The sequence below is a fragment of the Struthio camelus genome, chromosome 3 (assembly GCF_040807025.1).
Source record: "Struthio camelus isolate bStrCam1 chromosome 3, bStrCam1.hap1, whole genome shotgun sequence".
Taxonomy (NCBI): domain Eukaryota; kingdom Metazoa; phylum Chordata; class Aves; order Struthioniformes; family Struthionidae; genus Struthio; species Struthio camelus.
Genome location: NC_090944.1, coordinates 117184968 through 117209662, shown reverse-complemented (window position 1 = coordinate 117209662; position 24695 = coordinate 117184968). Strand labels below are relative to the sequence as shown.

The 24695-nt window shown below is 39.1% G+C and overlaps 1 long non-coding RNA gene across 1 annotated transcript; it reads right to left on the bottom strand.

The window, feature by feature from the left end:
* Window positions 1–749: 749 nt before the first annotated feature.
* On the bottom strand, window positions 750–21544 carry LOC138066858 (uncharacterized). The gene is made up of 4 exons (XR_011140437.1): window positions 21425–21544; window positions 15937–16064; window positions 9521–9652; window positions 750–1212 (listed from the first exon to the last, which is right to left on the bottom strand). It is a non-coding gene; the product is annotated as an uncharacterized lncRNA (long non-coding RNA).
* Window positions 21545–24695: the final 3151 nt, after the last annotated feature.

Below are 24695 nucleotides of genomic sequence, written 5' to 3'. Positions count from 1 at the left end.
ATGGAGGTGTTGAAGAGAAATGTGTTCAAGTCGACTGCAAACGCCCAAAAAACTTTACATGGTTCAGCACACATCCTGAGGCCAGATAGCTGGTGTAAACTGGCATAGCTCCACTGTTTTTATGGACATTTATGGACATCTTGATTTATACCAGATGAGTCTCCTGCTCTCTAGTGAGCAGACTTGCTAGGCAAAATCTTTGACAGAAACTAACAATGGGCACCGTGATCTTAGTACCTCGGGAAATGACACAATAAGAGCATCCAAACGTGTCAAACATCTAAAACTGTTGAACCTGCTCATTGTGAAGGCAAATGAAGTATTGTGCCAGTCTTTCTCCCCAGCCTCAGCAAAATGTAAGAGAACAATTCAAAACAAAATCAAATCCACAGCTAGGTCTGCTCCAGCAAAATCTTTACTTACATGATCTCATGAGTACAAGGACAAAAGCATGCAGTCACTGTTTCTGGAAACATGTGTTTCCTTTAAATGGATCAAGAAATTAAACATTTAATCTATCTGTCTAACACAAAAAGTGGAGCATCCTGACCTGTCCACTGCAAAGCAGCTGTCTTGCACACATCATCTGTCCTTATGTGAACAAACTAACTCCAATTTCAGTTTGGATAAGTGATATAATCATTTTGTGGAGTGGAATCTTAGTGCTTTATCCAAAGTGGGAACAGATATTGCAATAGACCATTATAGCAGCAAAATTTTAGTCATATAGCCATCAAGGAGAGCTGATAGCTCCCATATACAGCTCCAGGTATGTGTACACAAGACACAGGAGAGAGATATAGATGTTTACAGGCTAGCACTTACAAAAGAAATATAGGTCATTAGTTCTGGAGCTATGCTGTTCTTACACTACTGCCCCAGTCTCAGGATCTGAGCAGGGGATCTCTACCTGGTCCACCTTGCACAATAGCTTGATCCAAGCTAGCTCAGAGATTATACATGCCTTTTTTGTCCTGAGTGGTGCAGACAACCCTTTTGGGTGCATGATCGCTACAACTGCCAGCTTGCTGAATGTATTAGAAATATACCTCAGCTCTTTATCCCAATAAATAGCTTAAAAATCACCACAGGGGGTCTGACAGCTGACTATCTTCAGAGGAGCAGTTCAGCAAAGGCCCAGACCCACCTCCAGGCTGTGGTGATGCAGGAGCATGTCATCATGTAGCAGGGTTGGGTCCTGGGAAATGAAAGCTGGAAGAGAAAGCAGAAAAGCGTCTGAACTGCAGGGCTCCTTAACGTCTTGCTTAGCTTTTGCCCTGCATGGTTGTATAGAATAATGGCTCAGGAAACCAGGAACCGTACTGATTTTTTAAAAGGAAATAGCACAGGACATTTTAGAGATATATAACCTCTCCTAGCTGCTCACAGAGGAAATGATTCCTAAGGATCCCTTATCTTAAAATTAAATAGGTGACGATGGGAGAGAAACAGAACAGCTGTTTAGAAGATGTCTTGAAAGAAAACAGAAAGGATTGTGTTCTTCGACGTGGTCCTGCTGCTTTAAAAAACTTTTATAGGCAATTAAAAAGTGAAGTAATGATAATAGTCTGACAAAATCCTTCCTTATCTTTGCTCCCTGACTTTACCTATCATTGCAGAAAGACCAGTTCACAGCTTGACCCTATCTTTGGTTGCAGCATATGAATCACTATTCTCCAAAGAGGTATTATTTACTTAAAAGTGATTAACAGGGATAAGAAGGGTCAGGGTGTTCCACTTTGTGCTGTTAGATGAACTAACTTGATGATAGGCATAATGCAATGGGTCTGGGAGAGCTGTACTATGAGCCAAAATGATCCCATGCATTATCAGATCTTACCTACCCTTGTTTAAACTAAACAAAATTGTCAGCTACTCGGTTACATTTTCCATATGGTGCAGTATCTTCTGTGCAGCAACTTGAATCAATCTTTGTGAAGTAATATTTTGAGTTATTTTCCTGCTGTTCACATTTCTCTCAGCACTGAAGAGAGCAATGCTGAGAGCAATAGTTAAAAACCTAAGGAGATTGTGTGCTTCAGTTACTTTACTCATGGAGCTATTGTTATTATTAATGGAAGGCTCATGCGATATCCAGTGGAAAAAACCACCTTTGAAAGACCATTTCATTTTAAGAAAGCAAACAAATTACATCATTTTTCCGGACAGAAGAAAATGGATGGACCTGACTCTCTACTCACTCATGTCATTTTTCTACCAGTGTAACATAACTGATGTTAGTAGAACTATCCCTAATTTAGACCACTGTAAAGGACAGAACAGGGGAACTGTCCCAGGGCATATACTTATGTGAATCTTTCAACTTTAATTCTAAACTGGGAGAGTTTGGAAGCTAAATTTGGAAGCCTTTCTAAGGACCCTCTCGGGGAGTGCATTTGCTTATGACCATGTAGGACGGCTATTTGCTGGAAGAAAGACAGTAGAAAGAAATCATCAAAAGGTGAAAAAAAGTTTAGATCTGGAAGGGATAGAATATGAAACACACGTCACAGGATGGCAAAGCGGTATGATAGACTGGATGAACAATGGAGGAAGGAGCATAGGAAATAATGAGTCGGGGCCCAAGTTTTTGGTTGGTGGGAGCCTACCCCATTATTCTCTTCCTTCCGGCCTCCTTCCCAAACTCTGCAGGACAATATCCTGATTTCAGTACAACTCCTCAAAAACCTGGAAAGATTGCTGGAAAACCAGATCATTTTATCCCCTCACATGGGAACTGGCTGAAATAAACTGTACAGCAAACCATTCTCCAATGACTTGTGATGTGAGAACAGAGAGTAAGGGGAATGGGCAATAGTGATGGATTCATTCCTTGGCAGATCTTCTTGGCCATTTCCTTCCACACTCTACAACCTTGGGGAATTTGACAGCTCAGCTATTCCAAGCCTCTGGAATTTTTTCTGGAGCAGAAAAAGTTATGCCAATTTCTGTTCTTTGCTGCACCAATAACTGTATGTGTTTTAATCTAGAGCTAATTCTGATCCATGGTGTCTCTTTCTTTTAAATTATCTCCTTGAAATGCTTTTATTCTACTCCGGGATTTTGAAGTTGTTGCATACTAATTCCATGATGATTCCCATCCAAAAACTTATTTGAATGTGCTTTTCTTCTTTATCTATATTTTAATGTCAGAATCCATTCAGCATTTCTGCAGATTCCCTCCAATCCGGAAAGAGTTGTGCCAGGTCACCTAGGAAATCCCACTCATTAATTTTGATTGGCCACAGTGTGAGAACTCCACCCCAGAAGTATTTCTACAGACCTTTTCCCTGTCCCTCCAAGAGATGGGGACTTCATTTCCTGACCCCACTCAGTTAATCATGTTATCAGTTAGGCCAGAAACGTTAATGCTCTTTGAATAAATCATTTCCTTTAATTGGAAAGAGTTTCTCTTGTGCAATTAACAGTACAGGAAGCAGTTTTGCATTGATATGGTTATTTATCATTTCCTATTAGTGAGCAGCATATCCTGTGATAACTTTCATAATTAGTAGGTCAAGTGTAAATTTCATCAGAATGCACGTCATAACCTTCTGTTTTGAATTGAAATGCTAAGTACAGAAATAGTTTGAAGTCAGAAGTCCTTGCCTCCAAAGACCTTTTGCACTGTGTTTGCCTGTGCTTTAACAGTCTTTATTTAAGTATAAATTAGTAGCAGAAATATGCTTACCTTTTATTTCTGTTAGAAGTCTCCTAGTTGGGTTGTACGGTAATAGAAAAAGCCCTGTGCCACTTTTCATTACCAGAGAGATGGACACATGGAAAGACTTGGGGGGCCTATAATCCTTCCTTCAAATACAAAGCTATTTAACATCAATATTATGCTCACGCTAGTTCGTAAATAAATATCTACACTAATTAATCCTTTAGGTCAAGTGAGGACAGGGTTCATGACAAAGTATAGTTGGACATTTTGAACTCCCTGCAGTGGAGCACTGTGTACTTGTGAATTAGCCATTTCATTGGGAGGAGGAAATGGCTACAAAAGGAAAAAAAAATGCAATGACATGATATCGTAATGGGACAAACACAGAAAGAAATTGAAATATAGATTATATAAAAAAGTGATAAAAGAGAAAAGAATAGATTATCTTCCTGGAACTTTCAGGCACTTCTTTTTATTTTGGAAAGCTGTAATTACTGCACACAGCAAATGTTTGCAGATAATGAATTAAGCACTCCGTCTTCCGAGCAAGAGTCTAGATTCTCATGCTATACAGGAAGACCAGAATAAAGTGTCTTGGAAGCGCTTTAAAAAATAGCTCTATTTTCTCAATATTTTTTGTTGAAAAGCCGCCATTTTCCAGCCAGCTCTAAAGCTGTGCAGTTCTGTGTAGAGGGACTTCCCATGTCTGGCTTCATTGCACTTGGTGTGACTGGAGATGTGTCCACTTTGCTGGGTCCAGTTCACGTAAACTAACTCAGCCTGGGTTATGCTGCGCTCTCTCTGGATTGTGCTCCGGGACAGCCTTCTCCTGCATGCACACACAGTCATTTAACACATTTTATAGACCTGTTCTTCCAGCCTTTATTCATTTCTGTTCATTTTCTCTGGAATCTTCAAACACAATAATGTCAAGAGCTGACTGTAGCATTCTAGGTATTATGCCATTGTTGGTAGGTTGCCATGTAAAGGAAGAAAGTTTCCTTTTTTTGGCCTGTGACCTGAATTGTCTGTAAATGCGTCCCACGTTTGTATGAGGCTTTTTGCCATTTTAGCAGATGGAAAGTTCGTATCTAATTTAATGTCCATTAGGTCTCTTTCGGTACTACTGCTTTCCAACTATCTCCCTACTATGAAATGAGTATTACCCTCCCTACGCACACCCCACCACCATATAATTAGCCAGCCCTTCCTCCGCTTAGGTCTCTTAGGGCATTTCTTTAAAAACACTCAAATAAAAACTGGAATTAAATATTTGAAACCCAAACATGCATATTTAGTACTATACTCTCCCGATGCTTATATTGAATCCAGTGACATAGCTTGTGAGTGCAGGCTGTGCTGGAATGGACAACAGATAAACAAGAACCTGCAAAAAGGGTCGGCTGCAATCAGTGACTTTTTACTAGCTAGAAGCAGAGGAAGGATCGTGCCAGGACTGCCACTAATGTTTCTCAGGAGCAAGGAGCAGCAGGGACATGATTCTGCTTCTTGCTGTGGCTAACAGTGAGCACACATAGTGTGTGCAACAAAAAACATGTAAAACTACTACTGGCTTTACTGCTCTGGCCAAGGTGGAAGCGGATTTTTTCCACTTCCTTGCATAGCACAACCACTCCATCAAATTAATAATCCGACTCTTAATGCCCCAGCTGACAGAGGAGGCCTTTGAAACTTGTCTGAACAAATGATTTCAGCACACAGTGAACTCAGCACACACAGACTCCTCTGTCCATCAGTGAAATCATTAGTTAGCCTCCACTTAAATATCCTGCTGAATTGGAGGCCAGTGTGCAGTCTGCCAGCAGGAGCTTGCAGGAGACTGGTCTGTTTTGTGCAGATGCATTTTTAATTCCCTGCTGCCTCCCTCTTCATTAAGCTGTTGTTTCTCAGACAGGAGTTCAGACCTTCCAAAGAATGCATTTGGTTGACTCACCTCGTTGCCCTCCAAGGACACAGTAGGAGGTGGGAAACATGCTCACCATGGGCTGAGGTTTTGAACACAGAATAGGAGAGGAAATTTGCTTTGTACAAATGATAGTAAAAAAGGAAAGGAAAAAATTCACATTAATCAGGCACAGGAGGGGTGAACAATCTTGTTGAATAAGACTCCTTTTACTTTTGCTCAAATGTCTGCAAGCCGCAACCAAACAAGATAGATATTTACAGGGGCAGAAGGACTGTGTGGAAGATGAATAATAAAAGATGCTTTATTTTTTGTATGTTTAGAAATCCAGATAAGAGCACATTAAATACTGGGAGGTTGTTTAAATTGCCAGCGCCCAAGAAAATCCTATAATTCTGATACCATGGTATTACCAAAACGTGTATTTTCTTTAGGATCCAATCCTGAAAAGTCTGAACCACCAACCCAAGCTAACATCCCACTTTAAAGGGGCCTAATGGCAAACCTGAGTGAGAAAAAATCCTAAAAGCCTTGTCGCTTTCTGGGAAAGGAAGCCACAGCACAGGTACAGCACAGGACAGCTGTAAGGCTGTACCCTGAGCACCGTCAAAATTCAGATCCAGCCCAAGAAGTTGTGTAGATTGCACAGAACCCCACGGCTGGGCAAAGTGACTCCAAGTGGTTTTCCTACTCTAGCTTTTACAGAACAAGTGAAATACAAGTTTTGTTTAAAGGCGTCTAAATGCATTCCTGGGGTATAAGTTGAGCAGGACAGACTTTCAGCTCTGGACTTTACACATTTAATTGTTGCATTAAATATTTGGCATTAGATTTATTCCCCTAATTTATCATTATAAAAGGCCTTAATTTGCCATTGCTAGAACATGTATTCTGTAAGAACTCACAATTTAACAGAAGGACGTGGAATCTGACTAGTGATGAAGGTTACTTGCACATTTCTAATCCAGTCTGGATGTAAACGTCCCCAGCATCCAGGGACTGTTTGGATCCAGAGTTTTTCTCCAGGCCCATCTCTCCTTTTTTTAAATAACTCTTATTTTTTGAAACATAACACTGTGCAAATAAATGTGAAGCCATACTTGAACGTCAAGAAGTGCATGGAGAACATCAGTAATGTAGAGAATATATACTCAGGGAATAAGCTTCAGCAGGAATGCTAATTTAGTTACAGTTTTTAAAGCTGACTGCAAACAGCTGGGTAGCATTAGCCATATTAGGGAAAGAAGAAAGGTGGAGCAAAATCTAGGGGACTAAGGTATGACATTGCCAAATGTATGGAAAAGATTTGGGATATGTGAAATGTACTGCTGTTAGACCCACACTAGGTAATAACAGTGATGTGGTGTGCAGATATCTCTGGGACTTTCCAGCACACTAAAAGATTTGTAAAGCAATGTCTGTGGCTTGTGGCAGGCCACTCTCTTGATAATAGCAGTAAAACAAAAATATAAGTTAAAATAGTATGTACTATGCTCTTTTTTAAAGGCCTCAGTCCTATTAGAGAAGAGATGCTGACAGTCTTACTCTGTTTTCACACACGTGCTGCTCTACTCTGCAGCTACCCAAAAAGTGGGCAAATTCAAAGTTAGGAGATTAGGTTTAAACTACATCTGTTACAGCTGCATGGCACTTACTTTACACTTTACATTTTCCAAGCATTGTGAAAATGTTAATTAGACTGAATCCTAGGAACACCATTCTTACTGTGGGAAGAGCTTTTATCTCTGCTTTATATGGATAGATAGAGGCAAACGGAGCTTCAGGAGCAGACTGCAAAACCCGTCCTCAAACAAGTAGACCCATATCCAGGCTGTTTCAGTAGCTAAAGTGCAAGTTTCATAGATTGAAATGTTAAGCAGAACTGCTTTATACGGAGCTGGTTACTGGTGTAAGATGTTCGAAATATGGCCCTTTGCGACTTGCCCAAGACCACACAGTGAGTTAGAAACAGAGCTGGGATTTCACTTCCTTTAACTTTGATTTCCTCACAGTTGTGGTTTCATTGCAAACCTCTTGTGTTGCTTTAATATTTTTTGTATTACTCGATCTCTTTATACCTTATAGTAGATTTATTTTTAACTTTCTTATTAGAGATGGGCCTGAACTGGAACACAAGATGCATTGCTTCTTGAATCTCTGAGGACACAAAGGTGTGGGCAGATCTTTGCCAGTTGGCCATTTATCTACTTCTTGTGGAAGTGGAGAACAGCTGGTGCAACAACCCATTGGAGGTGATTGAAGCAACTTTTCTTTAGAGCTGGACAGTTCATTAATAGTAATTTATCTACTGGCATCGATGCTTATGTTCACAAGTTTTCTCTTAACGTGTTTTATATTCTTCATGTGTTTCTTTTGCAAAAAGAACGTGTTGGGTGCATTTTGAAAACAACCCTTTGGAGAAAAAAGCTTGTTTTGCACAGAGCTGGTTTGTTAGATGGTTTTAGCTGTGCTCTCCAATGAAGTGGCTTGTATGATTTACCGCAAACTTCTTATTTCTAAGGAAACAATTAGACAAAGTAACCCAGGTGCTGCTGACCTGGGTAAGGTATTTCCACTCCCAGCGCACTCTTGACTGCTTGTCCCTTTCTCCCTGCCTGAAGTTACTGTCCTATCAGATCTACTGGATTAATTAATTAATTATGAATTTCTTTAGTTTCTGGTCTGGTCCTATGAAATTTCAGTTAAAAAAATACCTAACTATAATATTTTTTATGTTATTTTTAAACCAGGATCATTTCACACAACTGAGCTAGAGAGCAAACGGAGACACAGCTGAAGTGGCCGAGCTTTGGAGGAGTTTCATTTAGTGGTGATGACAGGGAGCAATGATGGGGAGAGGAGGCTGGGGATGGCACTTGCTTAAGCTGTCTTAACAGTAGCAGTTTTAGGCGGGCCGAGCTTGCCCGAATTGTACCTCCTTGTGTAAAATTCATATTAAAGTTTGGTTTGGAATTTGCTTCTGGAGAGTATTTGAGAGTTCAGTCTCTAAAATTAGTTTTTAGCAAGTATTCCTGTTTATAAAGTTCGTTCACTAGCATGTTTATGGAAAGTGAGCCCAGAAGGGAAGGAATGCAGTAAAAGTACATTCATTTGAAAATTCAAATAAAAATATTTGCTTTGAATCTGAGGCTTTTCTTTAATCCTTCTGTACTCTTTGTCCAGTTTGTCAGTACTTTTGTTGTCCAGCAAAACAGAGTCACTGTCCTGAACTCTGCTCTTCTCGTGACCACGCAGTAAGTGTGATTGAAGGCTCCTGCCTGTTGAGTGGGGGAGCTCTTGGTCTTGTTTGTGAGCATGGGCAGTCGTGGCTAAAAAAAACCCAATGATAAAACCCTGAAAGTCATCCTCCATTTTGGGAAGCTGGGTGGCAGGAACAGCTGGAAGCTGTTACTGTTGCACTGACAATATTGATAACACCAAATGACAAAAAATTAATCAGGCCTTCACAAGACTGGCTTAAAATAATGATTTTTTTAAACTGACAGTTTTCATTTCTCTTCTGAATTCATAGCAGGGCTCAATAAATAGTAATCAATTTATGGGATTACCTTTTTACTTTAATTTAAAGTTTCTATCCTCTGCTTCCAGCCATTTTTTCCTTCGTCCTGCCCCCTCAGTCAGCGCTCAGCCTCTTATCCATTCCCCATTTGGCACGAGTGAGGAGACAGAAAAAGAGTGTGGAAAGAAATAACTTGGGCAAGAGGTGAGGTGTGTGTGTGTGGGGCGGGGGGAGTTGGGACAGACAGAAACTGCTTTTGAAACCATTAAGAAAGCGGATCAGCAGAATAACGGCGGTGAAAATTACTGCTCTCTCAGTTCCTTACACATCTGCCAGTACTGATGGGACACCAAATCCTTTGAGCACTTACTTCAGACATTTATGTACACGGGTCTTGATAATAATGTACCTGAATAACTGGGATCGCTCAGACACAGTATCACCACGATGTGGAATCCGCTCGCTCTCTTCTCCTTCTCAAGTCGTGCTGTGTAGGCAGGAGGGCCTGGCATGGTCCCAGGGGACCTTGTGGATCCCTAAACTAAAGAAAACAAAGATATAATTCTGCTACCCTAATACTCCCTTGTGGATCCAAAAAACACTTTAATCAGGCCGTATGCTGGGTTGCAAAGCTGCAAACGCAAAGTCACTGTAGTCGGACTACAGTGTATCAGCTCAACATGAAGCCTAAATCCATGCAATGCCGTAAAAGTTAATCTTATTAGCTCCATTAATTACTTCTATTTGATTGCCTCCATTTAAATGTATCAAGCCAATCTTACTTATCTCAATTTGTTATAGATGGAGCCTGATGAAATCCCTTCACAAATGGTATTAGAAACAAATGTTTTCCACTAGCTTTGATCATTTTATATTGGCAGGTTCTTTGTTTTCATCCTTCTAGGCAAGTAAGATCACTGTGTAAAGAGATGGACATGAACCAGAGCTGCTGATCTGAACACATACTATTTTAGAGAAGGCTGGATCCAGAAATGCGTGTCTAAGAAAAATAAACATACCAGGAGGCAAGGACACTCTTTGATTTCGAACACTTTTCGAGACTTGAGATTTGTAGGTGAACATGGGTCACCTGCTGGCTCTTTGAATGTTTTTATGAAATGAATCTGATGGATTTGGCTCACTTCTGATAGATAGATAGACCTGCAAACTACCCAGGAGGCAGAGTTGGAAAATTGGGCTGGCAGCATCCTTGCCGTCACTAGCAATGTCTTAATTCAGTACTTTTCACAAATACTGTAATCATGTAACAAAAAATTAAAATCAATTAGTTAATCAAATTATTTCCCACATTTTTGCGTCTTCAGCTGTGTGTGTGGTAGGAAAAGGCTCCAAATAGATTTCTCTCACATGTTTGCTTTTATGGCAATGAACCGAGCTGCTTCCTAGACTCTCGACTTTAGCGTTTCGTGGTCCTTAAAATTTCGTGGGCTTTATTTTGGCCTTGCGTCCACTTGTGTTGTTAAAACGTGCAACAATTACCGTTCAAAGATATAGTTAATGCTCTCCTTGTTGAATGTAAGAGTTGGCGAAAGAATAATTTCTGGTCGAAATAGTTTTAAACTCCAAATCTTCTTCAGTCAGCTTCTTGTTTATATACTAGTTTACCTTTAGAAAGCAAGCCACTTCAGAAGATGTTGGTTCATTTCGGGATTGTTTGTTGTTCGCATACCCTTTGTAAAAAGCTTGTTCTCACATGGCTGTCAAGAAGGTCAAAAAAAATTTGCCTGTAAGTTCCTCTTCCTTCTCTTATCCAAATTAAAGAATATCTAATTGAGTATTTAAATTAGCAACTGTGAATTACGTATTTTGGGTTTTATGTTATTTTATACTATAGATCATCTTTTATACTGTGTTTTTTTTTTTAAACAGAGATCTTAAAATGCCTTACAAAATCTACTCTGTATCATACAGTATATTTTGCAGGCAGGAAACTCAGACAAAATTTTCTAACAGGGAGTTTCTCTCAGAGTCAAGACTTTTGGACTGCGTATTTAGAGGCCTCCAACTGGATAAAAATATCTCCTTGTTTTTGCACCTTATATAATTTGGTACAAGCCCAAATCGTACTGTTACAGATTTATGGCTGCCAACAATTCCTACTTTTAGGACACTGACTGCTCAGCATCTCACAGGGACAGCAAAAAACTTTAATCCTTTTGTTTCTCTATCAAAAGAACCTATAGATCTCTCTGATGATGACAGTATAGACTTTCGGACTTTCTGACTTTCGACTGTCAATTACATCCAGCGGATAACAGAAGGACATATGTCCTTCACTGATACAGATGTCGTCTCTTCATGTATGAAATGTTTATCATTTACTTGTCTTTCCCTACTGTGTCTGCCTTCAAAGAACACTCCAAAAACATGTATGTAATCATACCATATGATTCACAGTCTGCTATACATGACTTGATTACGTCATTTAAAAAAAAAGAAAAATTCTTAATTTCATTGTATCGGGAAGATTTTCTTCACTTTGATCAGTTTTGGGTTCCATCCTTTGATTTCAGCTTCAAGTTTCAACTCCAGTGATCCCCAAATAACAAAAACCTCTGTCTCCCACCTGGTTTCAATACAAAATCATGTCTTGTGTTCATTTCAAAATAGACCTAGGTTGGTTCAAAAGATTCATGAACCTTGGCAAACTTTTTGATGAGCATGATTTAAGTTTCTGTGTTTGTACTGTGGTTTTATTGTGAGTGTTTCTCCTGGTGTTAGTTAGGAACATAATATGGATTCACTATAATAACAGCGACACAATATCTTGCCTGCATTTGACAGTTGATGGTAGTGTTTTGAAACGTATCTACAAATATTCTTATATGCACAGCTGAGAACTGGGTTAACTTAAAAGATTGTCTTGTCTTAGATCAATCAATAATTTTGTTTCACTTGTAGAATGAAGTCATTCAGAACTACAGAAAAAAAAAAAAAGGGAAAAAGAAGTCTAAGGGAAAAGAGTTTAGGAAGCTGGCAGACCCTTAAAGGAATTATGTAAAAGACACAAGCAAAAACTCTCCAAGTATGGAAGAAAGTCTAGTAATTTCAGTTAGAGACAAGTTTGGTTAAATTATAAGCTTTTCAGAGCCTCAAAAACAGGAAAGAAGGTCATGGAAACATCTCTCTCACCTATTTTTCCCGATCTCCTTAATTTCTAGGGATGAGGGGGCACGGGGGAATAAACAGAGGTAAATATTTTTTTTTCTATTTTTAATATTAGCAAATAAGAGTGTACCCAGCTTCTCAGTGGTTGATCTTGAATATCAAAGATCTCAGTTCAAAATATTTTCATTTATCCCTCAGGGAAATATAAGTGCTTTTAGTACGTATTACTGCATCACTGGATGAACCTGTGTCCTGAAGTTTAGGCTCTGATCTGAATTTTCTCCAAATTTGGGGAGGCTTTAGATTTTGATTCATAATTAATATTATTAGGAAAGGTGTGCTACCTCTTCTGGTTTGCATTGCTGTATTCCAGTTTCCTAAATCGAACCATAAAGACAATGCATCATAAAGAAGCATAAGATTACTTTTGGATTTGGATGCTTCTTTTCACTGATATCATATTTCCTTCCAGTCAAAGTTCTGCCATTGACATACTGCTTCAGCAAGAAAATATGAGAAACAAAATCACAGTGAAATAAATCTATCTTCATCTCATTTCTCTCTGCCATTTACAGATGCCAACTTAATATAATAGCTCTTTGAGATGACGGAACCATGTGGGGCAGCAGCTCCAGTGACCCGAACTCAATGGTATACAATTCAGTAGAGACTCCATAGCAACTGCAGAAAAAAATTGGTAAAAAGCTACAGCTCGGCACTAAGGGATACTTTCAAAAGTACCCCTTTATTTATATAAGCATATGTGCACATTCCTCAAGATAGCTCCAAAGCAAGAGATTTTTTAGTTTTCACTGAACAGAATGTCAGTCATTACTTGGCATGGACATATATTTGCAGCATTGCCTGAAACATACATAGGTAGAGGGAAAGCACGTTAAATGCCTCATCTAAATATTTTAGCTGCAATCACCTCATCCTTGTGGTTATAGCTGTTGGCTCTGTTTCAGTTAGATCTAGTTGAAAAATTTCTATTTTATGCTTTTCTCATCAGAAAATAAGGTTTCATCAGCAATGAGATTTCGTCAGATGGAAGTTTGGGGGTGGAGGGGGAGTTCCTCAGATGTTTACCTTAAATAATTTCAAAACAAAAGCTTTGAACTGTGTTTTGGAAATCTTGTATGAACGTTCAAGCCTTATATCATATGGCCATTGGGACAAAAAGGCATTTCAACACGAAGTGCATGACCACAGAGATCCAATGTGAAATAAAATGGAAAGATCTCTGAATGGAAAGTTGCGTGATCTGGAAGACTTCTGAGATCCGAGGAAACCAGTGAAAAATTCAGCTGATCTACTTACTTTCAAATTCGTGTACATAAAAACCATGAGTTAAAAAAAAAACTCAGAAAACTTGACACTACTTTAGATAAAACAAATCATGAAGTAAAAATAACAATATCCAATGCATAATTCAGCTACTTCTTAAAAACGAACTCAGGCCACCTTGCACAGTTTTGAAACTGAAAAGTTTGGATGCACAGTTTGCTGGATAATCTTTGAAGATCCCACATGGATAATCTTAAAAATTTTCCGGTGGAAACCAAAAGCACTGCAAAGAGTGCCCCACCCTTTGGCAGAAGATCTCGGAAGTTCAAAAGTGAGCAGACCACCCTATTTCCTGGAAACAAATTCACTGGTATAAGTCACAGAAGGAATACAGTCTTTCTAGAGTGCCTGGAAAAATGTAAAGCTAATCTTATTTTTTTGTCATATGTAAGTTGATTTTGGTTCCAATTTGCTTGCCTAAAAAGGCAAAACTGCAGCACTTTTCCAAGGGAAAAAGAAATGGGAAGAGATGGTAGGTTAATGTAAAGGTGGATTAGGAGTGCAAATCCATATTTTCACCAGCGTAAATAAAAGCAAAATGTAGCCTGATACTTTATTAGTTTTCCATTTTCCATTTTATTTCAAGCTGCCCAGTATTTTCTGTTCAAAAGTAGTTTCAAGCCAGCAAAGATTCATTAAAACAGTTTAATGGCAGTTTAAGAGTACTTTATGAATTAAATTATTATTTATTATTAATCATGTGTTGTGAACTGGGAGTTTAAGAGGTCAAATAAAGTTGGCATTTTATGGCTGTTTCTCATTAAAAAAATCATCTTCTAAGCAGACTCAGTTTATAATGAAAATTAATTTTCAGGGTGAGCTTTTATCAGTTTGGGAACATTTAACTCCTACATTTTTCAAATTAAAGGAGGGAACACTGACAGCTAGCTGAAATTTTTTATTGCCTTCCTATGTGATGTACGTTTGCTCTTCCTAGGATAAGTAGTGTCACTCTTGTCAGCAATACATAAAACAGACCTTTTTTTTTTTTCTTGACTGGAGCCCCACCAGTTCCTGCTAGCTCAGGATCTCACCCAACGCTAGTAGCATTTGTCATGGCTGTATTTTGTACTTCTGTAGTCCAGGTCCTCTGGGAATCTCAAAGCATTTTATGAATGCTCATGATTAATTGCACTTTACAGTATTCCCAGGAAATAAAAAATTACCCTTACTACTGATTTGGAGATGGGGAAGCACGTGTTAGAGAAATCTGTGGGTTATGCTTATTAAACAGCCAGAGCAAACACAGAAGTCCAGCGAGAGTGATGTGCAGTTCCTACTCTGTAGCCTCCCATGTGAGCTTTTAGTCTTCACAAATTCCTACATGGCCTCCTTTCCTGTCCTCTGCACTAAATTATCTTCTTTACCGGCTATAAGATGCCAGAGCGGATTTCCTCATGTAATTGAGGGTTTATATATTTCAGTACAGGTTGCTTTTCACGATATTTTGGCTCTCTCTCCTTTTTACCTTATCAGAGCTGTTTCTGAGCTAACACTTTAATAGATTCACAGTTTGGTCTGCCAGAGTCTTTTTAAAAGAAAAGTTGTATGTAGATTTAAAATACCACGGGTGAACTCTTTAAAGATGATGGAGAAATGTAAGGAAATAGATGACATCTCTTTTAGTGACATTTCCTAAAAGGCTTTTAAGGTTTCTGGAACTTATAATTCCTACCAAATTCATTCTGACATCAGGTTTGTAAACACATTTTTTAGAATAATCTCTAAAGTCACAGGCATTTGAGATTTTTAATGAGCGCTCTTTTAGGGGTGCAGACGGAAGCCCGGATCTAACCCTTTAGCTGAGGTTAGGTAAGCTCTAACATCTTCATACACAGAGCAGAAAGTAAGTTATTTCTGTGGTGGAGAGCGGCAGAGAGCATGCTGGAGAGTGTGCTATGTGAGATAGGCATCCATGCACCCAAAATGTTCAGCTAATGCGGTGAACAATTTTTAGTGATACACGTGAGATGCATTCAGTTATTGGGGAATCAGGTGGCTCGTATGCCATTTGATAAAGCAGCTTTAGCTGTGAAGGTAAGGGGTATAAGGTTAAGGTAGGGCCTCATTATTTGAGCGGTATTCTGCAACAGCGTCCTTACATGCCAGAAAGCATTAGACTCCTATGGGGTGTTTGCTAGCACAAAGCGTTAAGCTGCAGGTGTTCCGCACTGTACAAAGCCTTCAAAGATCAGTCTCAAATGTTTCTGTTACTATAAAGAGGATTAAAAGGATTTAAAAACATAGTGGGTCAGCCTGGCTGCTAGTGAAATTGCCAACATTTGGTAAAAAGGGAGGGAAATTATAGCAGCAGGATGGAGTGGAAGTTTGGGGGAAGCCATACGGTACCTTTCAGTGGGTTTTATGATCCAAATGTGGATCTGCAGCACTTTCAACTGGAACTCATTAAGAATTCATGGAGCAGAAAATGCGAGAGGTTCTGGAAACGATGAGGGCTTTGAAAGGCCAAATGTGAGCTGTAAATAAAATAGAGTGGATATTCGATTTTGGCTATTAAATACCTCAGAATATTTCCTCAGATCAGCAGATCAGGCTTTCAGCTAAAAACCTACTCTTAAAATGAAAGGACAAATAGAAGGAGTTTTACAGACTCGTAAGACAGAGGGGAGAGAAAGACCATAATCAGATATTACCTATCTCAAAAAAAGCACCATGAGAACTTATTGATTAGAAGTGCTGAGCAGCACCATTCATTCTGGCTCCGAGTGAGCAATGTACCGAAGCATGTGTTTATCTTTAAGCATATTTTGAAATCCCATTGACTTCAATCACCATTGACCCCTGTTACTGAAATTAGGCCCTTGGGAAGACACAGCTTTCCTAAATATTATGTGTATAAACAAGAGAATCAGGAACACCCACACTTGAGAAAGCCAGCAGCCTAAACAGAATGTACCAGTATAACTAAGAAACTGTCTCCTAACTTCATCTGTTATACATAGGTAGTGTTAGCAGTTACTCCTCTCTGTATTTTCTGTAGGCCAAGACCCTTGTAAGTGAACGCTGTATCCACTGCTATATTCATTTGGGGTATTCTTTAGAGAAAAGACTCTTTCCCTTCCTTCCTAGTTGCTGTCTCAGGACATAGGCATCAGGTCATTTCAGGAGTTTTGCAATGAGTGTGTCTGTGTAAGCAAAACATTTTCTTGGACTAGATTTATGGTGAAGCCTTTGATGAGCTCCTCCAGGAACAAAGATGTAACTGATGGTGTCAGCAGTTTAATACCAGCTGAAGTAACATCACTGAATTTGCGAACGCTATTTTCTGCTGGCATTTAAATGTAGCTGAAACATTTTCCCTAAGTACGGTAGGTCTCTTTTGAACACTTGGGCTTTTCTACCAGAGGTGGGTTTTTTTTGTTTTTTGGACTTTTCTTCCTTGGCTGGTATATTGTATTTGATGAATATTGGTGTTACGTGTATTTTTAAGTTACTTAGAACTCTTTAACTGTCCAATCCATTATTTTAACAGTGTAACAATTACAAATAGGTAATTGATAGCAAACTATCAATCAATGGTAGAGAACAAATAATGAGGAACAATTGCACCAGATCCAGGGGAAGTAAACCCTTTCTGTGCACTAGGCTAGTCAGTGGAGAATGCAATTTAATCTGAAGAAATATAGAGTATTAAATCTGGGAATAATAAATCAAAACAGGGAATAAAGTCTCTCCTGCTTATGGAAACACCTGTTAAAAGAACACTCAAGTTATCCAAACAATTCTCAGAGGAACTGATTATTCCCTTTAATTTTCAATGGTGGCTTTTCCACTTTAAAAGAACAGCTTGCAAGAACATGTTAAAAATTTCACTTTCAGTTTTCACACAAATGTTATCCTCTCTGGTCAGTCTTTTCAGTTCCTGCAAGAGGTGAAGGTTACTAAATATGAGAAAATCTGCCAGACCCTGAGTGCTGTCCAGATAGAATGGAAACTGGATGGAGTTTTACTGAGTCTCATCAGCACCTGAGTAGATCCATTATTCAACACGGTCTGAAAAGAAAAATATCCTCCTGAGAAGAAGAATATAGGCAGCTGATGCCTCAGTGAAATAACGCCTCACTGAAGTATTATGAAACTTGATTATTATGTGCAAAATATTCTGAAGTCCTTAGATGTGCAAAACAAGAAAGATTCAAATGTTATAAGTGGTGTTACGAGCAACTTGACACTACACACCAAACATGAGAAGTGCTTTCCACATGAGGCAATTCAGCATAGCTTCTGCTGACACATTTAGGGTGGGCCTTTCTTTTGGCTCGTCTAGCAGAAAAGTGGTCTTAAGTCTAAGGGGTTTCAAATCTGGGTTTCTGCAATTACCAGCAGTTAGTGACCACTATAACTGTAAGTGTTCACTTGCATCCCATCCCTCAGTTTTAGAGTGATCACCTTGCTACACTTAAATTCTAATGTTTTACATTGTTATGAGATTACGACTGCACTGAGTGAGAAAAGTTTATAGCGCAAGATTTTAAGCCTGTGCAAAGTCTCCAAAAAGCATGTGTCAGAGGTAGTTTTTTTAACATAATCCAATATGACATAGGGAACTGGCAATCCTTTCCCATTTCACGGAAATACAACAGGGTGCCTGGCAATGTTATAGTTACAGGAAAAACACAGAATTCTTTTCTGGTTACTGGGGGACTCTTTGTCTCTTGTAAGACCACTCATCTTTGATAAGCACCCGTAGTGGGTGCTTTCTTAGTCAGGACTGAATTTCTTCTGCTTTCTCACCTAAACACAGTTTTACCTCCTTGTTTCTTGTCCTACACGCTAGACAGGCTTTTTTTGTGGTGCTAAACGATCACTTTTTTGTGCCCCAGATATTTCAGTCATTGGTAAACAAGTAGACCATAGCCTCGCTAAAGCTTTGCATAGCACCTCAGATTCACCTGGATGGAAGTGATTGCACTAATTTCATGCGGCCACATCACAGCTCACAGAGTCCACAGAGCACTCAGGAAACTCCCCTCGGAGGCTGGAAAGTGGGCTGAGGAAACACTGCAGAATTATGCCTCCTCTGACAGGTGAGTCAGAGGCATAACCGTGGTGACAATACAAAGGTGCGTTTATGTTCTTCCTTCTGGTAAGTTTTGAAATAAAATTAAGATGGTGTGAAAGCCTACGTACAGTCTTGTATTTCCCAAATAGAACAGAAATTTAGCTGTGTGCAATGTTGTTGGAAAGGTTGCTAAGGTTTTATAACCAGGGTGCTGTGCATAGTGCTCTTCTTTATCACCAGATGCAAAGACAAATTTCTTACTCACATGTGGAGCATCTATAGAAACGTACCCTGCAGACACTAACTATGGCTTAGAAGTGACCCACTACTTCCAACTTGGGATGCCTTCAATTGGTATTGCAGGAAGCGTAAGCTTTTTGATATTTTAAAATACAGTTATTGATAATAGTTGTTTAATTTCAGCCAGTTGTTTAATTTCCTGGCTGACCGCTGAGTGACCATAGAGGATTAGCTGCTGTTGTTTTGCTGTAGAGCCTTATCGGACCATGTGCTTGAGTAGAGGGTCTTCCTAGAAACACCTGTAAACCCATGTAAAAACCGATGAGCAAGTGAGGACGAAGCTATGGGCAGGTCTCACAGGGCAGTCAGGATTCTGGTTTTGGAGAACAGTGGTGATAATTAAAGAAAGGAGACGAAAGGGAAGGAATTCTGGGATAACATTATATTGTTTCTGAGCCTTTATTTTCCTGGTCGCCTGTTTTTTAGATGCAGAACTGCCTAAAAATAATGTCCTTTCACTTGCATTTTCTTTTTCTCTTGAGCAATGAATTACAACATCTACAAAGTAATAACACTCTGCAATATCTTCAGTAGTTATAAAGTAAAACCTTAGAATGGGTGTACCCAAGTGAGTAAAAGCAGAGGTAGAAGACTGAAAGATCTTCATAATGAAGAATGACGTTTCTTTAAATAGGCCAGTTTTATCAGGAAGCTACATATACATACCAGGGGACAGTAGTCAGGTAAATATGAGAAAGAAATACTTGAAAAGTTACTACCAAAAAATGTACTTAAAAAATGCCACCTAATTTACAAAAGTGGGAAAACCCGTTTAAAGATAAAGCTAATGGTAATCCAAAATAACTAGAAAAAAGTGCCTTGCACCTTTCGGAAAGGGAATCATTCGTGTTCTTCATGCTGATGGTTTATCAAACTAACTTTGCCAGTGGATTATTCTTAAATGACATCTTCATTTCAGGTAGAAAATGCTAAAATGCTAGGTTAGCACCAAGAGCTTCTTCTATATAGGTACTTGCCTGACTGATGAGAGTAATATCTGATGAAACGGCATACCATGAAGAATTAACTTAGTCATTGTTAAGAAGTCGATAAATGGTAACAAAATAGAACCCTCATGGTTCTGTAGATGAAACTAATAGTTCTGTTATAAAAAAAAGCCCACCGTCTTCTGAGATCGTTAGGGGAAATCGCTGATAACAAAATAGCTACTTGCTTTTCACCAGCTCCTGCCTTACTGTAGTGTGACCATGTAAAGAAAAATCGGTGCGTTAGTAGCTTTAATTTTTGAAAAGATAATGAACAGGCTCTTAACGGTAACTGCATCTATCAGATATATTTTGATGTGAGTTAGGCACCTCATTTTTTTTATCTGCCCAAACAGCCTGCTAGAAACATTAAGGATTTCTAAATACTAGGGCCAGAGGATCTCTTTTTTCTCCAGGAAGGATTTAGGGCAATTAGCCCCTAGTATATTTTGGGGGGACTACATGTAGACTGAAGAGAGAACAAGTGAGAAAGGAAATTCTACATGTCTGATCATGAGAATGAGGCAACAAACATAAACCTTCTGTTCTGGATTGCAGCACGAAAAACGTGTACCATGCTGACAGTACACATTTATCCATGAGGACCTGAGAATAACTGTATAAACAAGCGTCTTCTTCTGAAATCTCATGTGCTAATGCAATAGGCTTCCCTCACGGCCTCTTGTCAATAAAATTGTGCCGGCAGTTCCTCTTCCCTCTTTCCTCGCTTTAAACTAATCCATCTGATCTTTGCCTGCAGCAAATTAGGTCTCACATACGAACTGCTCTATTGGAAGACTGCTGGGAAAGAAGAGGAGGGGAAGCTCAGGGCAGCTGAGGGCATTAACCTCTTCCACTGTCCTGGCTTGACTCAGAAGAGAGTGTCTGTTTAAGGCCTAGTTGGAAACACAGGACTGCTGAGGATACTGATTAAAAATGTGGCTCTCGAGGGCTCAAGTTCACAACAGAAGCCACAAAATAGAGATCCCCAAAGTGCATCTAAATCAGAATCCTGTCTTGGCAGTAGCTAATTGCAAAGCTCTGGGAAAGTATCTAAAAGTAAGGCAAGGATATTGTGACCCTTCCCTGGATTAGCCTTTCAGCCACTAGTGATTTGTGACTCAGGGGATTCCTGACATAGAGGTGTCTTTGGATTTAATAGTCTTCAGTGGATTTTTCTCCATGACTTTGTCCAAGGGGACATGAGGGACTTTCCAAAGCCCAGTTGGACTGCAGTCATCACAGGAATCAATATCTATAAATGATGGCTTAAAACTAAGCTCCGCTCCCTTTGATACTGCACCTATTAAGAGCTAACTTGTCTTATTGCAAAAGCAAAAACAACCTACGGATTGTTTTAACTTCTGCCAGTTTGCAAGATCGTTGAGTCAAGAATTGCCAGAGAACAGTCAGTTCTGGCTGAAGTTCTCTGCACCTTAGCTCATCTCTGAATACTTTATGCTAAGGAGGAGAGAGGGATCTATCATATGGAGTCAGAGGCAGACATATCTTGTGCCATATCCTTTACCTCAAATTGTTATCACAGTAGGACTTCTTGCTTCTCCATTTATACATCTAAAAGAGCCTAAGGGGAAGAAGGAAAGGCAACATTCTGTTAATCATTTTGTAATTTTAAATGTCATTTTGAAGACATCCCTGTGTTTCCTGTTTTAATAAAATATCTAGAGAAGAACTAGCAAGGAAGGAGAAATCCCTGCAGCACTGAGTTTTTAGTTTTTCTCCTGATTCCACTTGCCAGTAAATGCATGTATTCGAGGGTATATATGACTAGCTAGGAAGTTTATTATGATAGCCCCAAAGGATCTTTGTCCCCATTGTCCAGCTACGTGCTGAACGAAGAGCGTAGCAGCCACCAGAGCTGATAATCCCGTGCGGAGGAATGACTCAGAACAAGGGGGAAGGAAGGGCTCAACCGGTCAGAAGGGCTGATGAACTTGGTGGTAGAGCACAGGCTGGTCTCCTGCCACCTTGCCTACCTGCTCCCCTGGCCACCCGCCGCTGTCCACAGCGCTGAGGCAGCCCAGTCATGAATGGGCAAATCCTCATTTCCGTTTACTCTCCCCTGCTACGCTTACCAGAGCAGATCGGAGGCACTGGCCTGGGGGAAAGACCAGAGAAAGACTCCTTTCTTTCCTGCAGCGCATGCAGAAGCAGTGGTCACAGCTTGCGCTGTTGGATGCTGGGGTGGGACACTCAGTGTTGTTCGGGCCTCTTTCCCAGTCACCAGCAAACCATGTTTTCAAGTTCTTTCTTGAAAGCAATCAGAGCCCTTAGCAACTGGGTGCCTTAAAATGTATTTATCACAGCTCCAGAGAAAACAGTAGTTTGCTTTTATATATGGACACCATAGTGACATAACAGTAAACTTACAGCAATTCTCTGTGTTACTTTCATTTACAGTGGTTGCCTCAGGAACTGCAAATGAAGTTACATGTTTTATTTGAATGTTTGAAAAGGGTCACTGTCAAGTAACTTAGAACCAAAATTTAAACTTTGGTAGGAAGAGAGAGATAAAATCTACAAAAGGCATTGTAGATCACTAACAGTACTGCTTTTAAGATTCTAAAAAGAAAAATAGAAGTTAGAACTATTTTAAAATAATTTTTCTACATTCCCCTGCAGCATTTGCAGCCCATCACTGAAGGCGTTATGCTAGTCAGGACACCCAGCAAGGGAAAGAGACTGGGAAGAGAAGCCAAACTGGTTATGCCTTTTTTTTTTTTTGATTGCCCACATCAGTTAAAATTTAAACAGCATTGCTCTACAAAAGTAAGAACGATTAGCTTAATGCTTTAATTTTTCAAAATTTGAATTTTATTCACTGAAACAGAAAAAGCAAGCAAACAAAAAACTACCATGAAGTCGGGAGTTTAACCAAAACTCTTTTTCCCTAGTTTCCACAAGTATATTGAATCAGTAGCCATTTTTTCTCATTTGCATACATCAGAGATTTGATTAAAAAGAGGAAAACAAATGAAGTACACTGGAGAACGCTGAACATTCCCATAATTCAGACATTACCCTCCAGAATTCAGTATGCACGCTAGATCAAATTACACTTGTTTTGATAGCCTAAATCCATAGCAAGTCTCCTAAGTAGCAGAGGTGTGTATGTTAGTATGATCTGAAAGCAGATTTTGGACCAACAGATTTAAGGGAAGTTTCTATTCATGCTACCTATTCCTGCTAGGAATAGACAGACTCTTTGTACTTTCATAGGCTCCTATTAAGCTAATGAAATTTTCTGTAGGTTCGGAGAGTGAAATGGAGAAGTTTGAGGGAACAAGGCCTCACTCAACAACTTCCATGAAGTAGGACTCTAAAAGCAGACTTTTTTGAAATTTTGAGGAAGTTCATATTTTAAACTGGATCTCTTCTGCACAGCTAGACTAAAGGTTGAAAAATCCAGACTGAAGGATTTGTCTGCTTGTAATCTTTATTTAGAGAGATGTAAAAAGCGTTCACAAAGATTGCGCTATACTACACTGCTGCATTACAAATGTCAATTACTAAACAACAGATTTCACACATTCGGTGCACAAATAACTTCTTCTGTTGTCTTATCAGAAATATCTTCTGCAGTGGATATATTAATGTAGTTATAAGTGAAGGAAAATCCATCCACTGCAGAGACAGAAGTTACCTTTGCTTCCAATACTAAGAGTATAAAAGTTCCAAGGTTTTCAATACCCATGGCATGTCATTAAATTGATTGTGAAAAGCTGAATAACAAATTATTTGGCCACCCACTTCTTCAAACCCCAAATTGCTGTTTAAAAATTCTTGAGCATGTGAATCTAAGAAAAGCAAGGATTACTGACCTTATCAGTGTAAACTGTACTGTAATCATCTGATCTTATAGCCACACATTGCTCTCTTCTGCAAGGACTTGATACTTTAGTTTTTGCTGTAAGGAGAGAAAGGAGTTTCAGACCACCCATAGAGCTCTCTTACTGTGATGTTTAAGGCTATTTCCGTATCTGATGATAAAACCATAAGGTATGCATGTTCTACTGTGAGGACATGCGGCACTATTTTAGAAAATGCTTGCATAACTTTGACCACTGAAATACACACAATTAAAAAAGGCCAGCATTCCAGAAATCCCTTATTCCTTCATACTCAAGACAGCTTTACCATGCAAAAATCTGAGAAATTCTGGCAAAGAAATTCCTTTCTTGATTTCCTTCAAATACAGCAGGAGTAGGGATTGTTTGGGAAGCAGGAGACATTCAGACTTGCAGAATTAGATCATCAGATAGTACACCTCCTCACCCAACTGTAACAGTTCTTCTCATGGAGTAAACATAGGATCTGGGGAGAGTCAGCTATCAGAAGATCCCCAGGAGATCAAGGGAAAACAAAAATAATCCTACATTAGATACATAACCAAAAGATGATCAAATGATTACATATATTTAAATTTATGTGCTTGTTAGAATTCACTGAAACGTTTTTAGGAGATCTGCTTGAACTATTATTTACTTCAAGACTTGTTATCATCTCCATGGGAAAAAGACCAGAGTTGAAGAAGGCTGTTATAGAAAAGAGTCACAGGGCATAAGCTGTCCACTTAACACTTCTATTATTTTTAATAACGGAATAAGGGAGAAAGGGCTTTTTTTTTTTTAGAGAAATAGGTATGTAAATGATATTTTGTTTATTTCTTCCAAAATCAAACTATCTTTCAAGTTGTATTTTCCTTTCCTCTCTGCATTCATTGAGTAAATTGTTTTCTCTCTGCTTTTTATGCTTTCCTGTGTTACTTTTTATTGTGG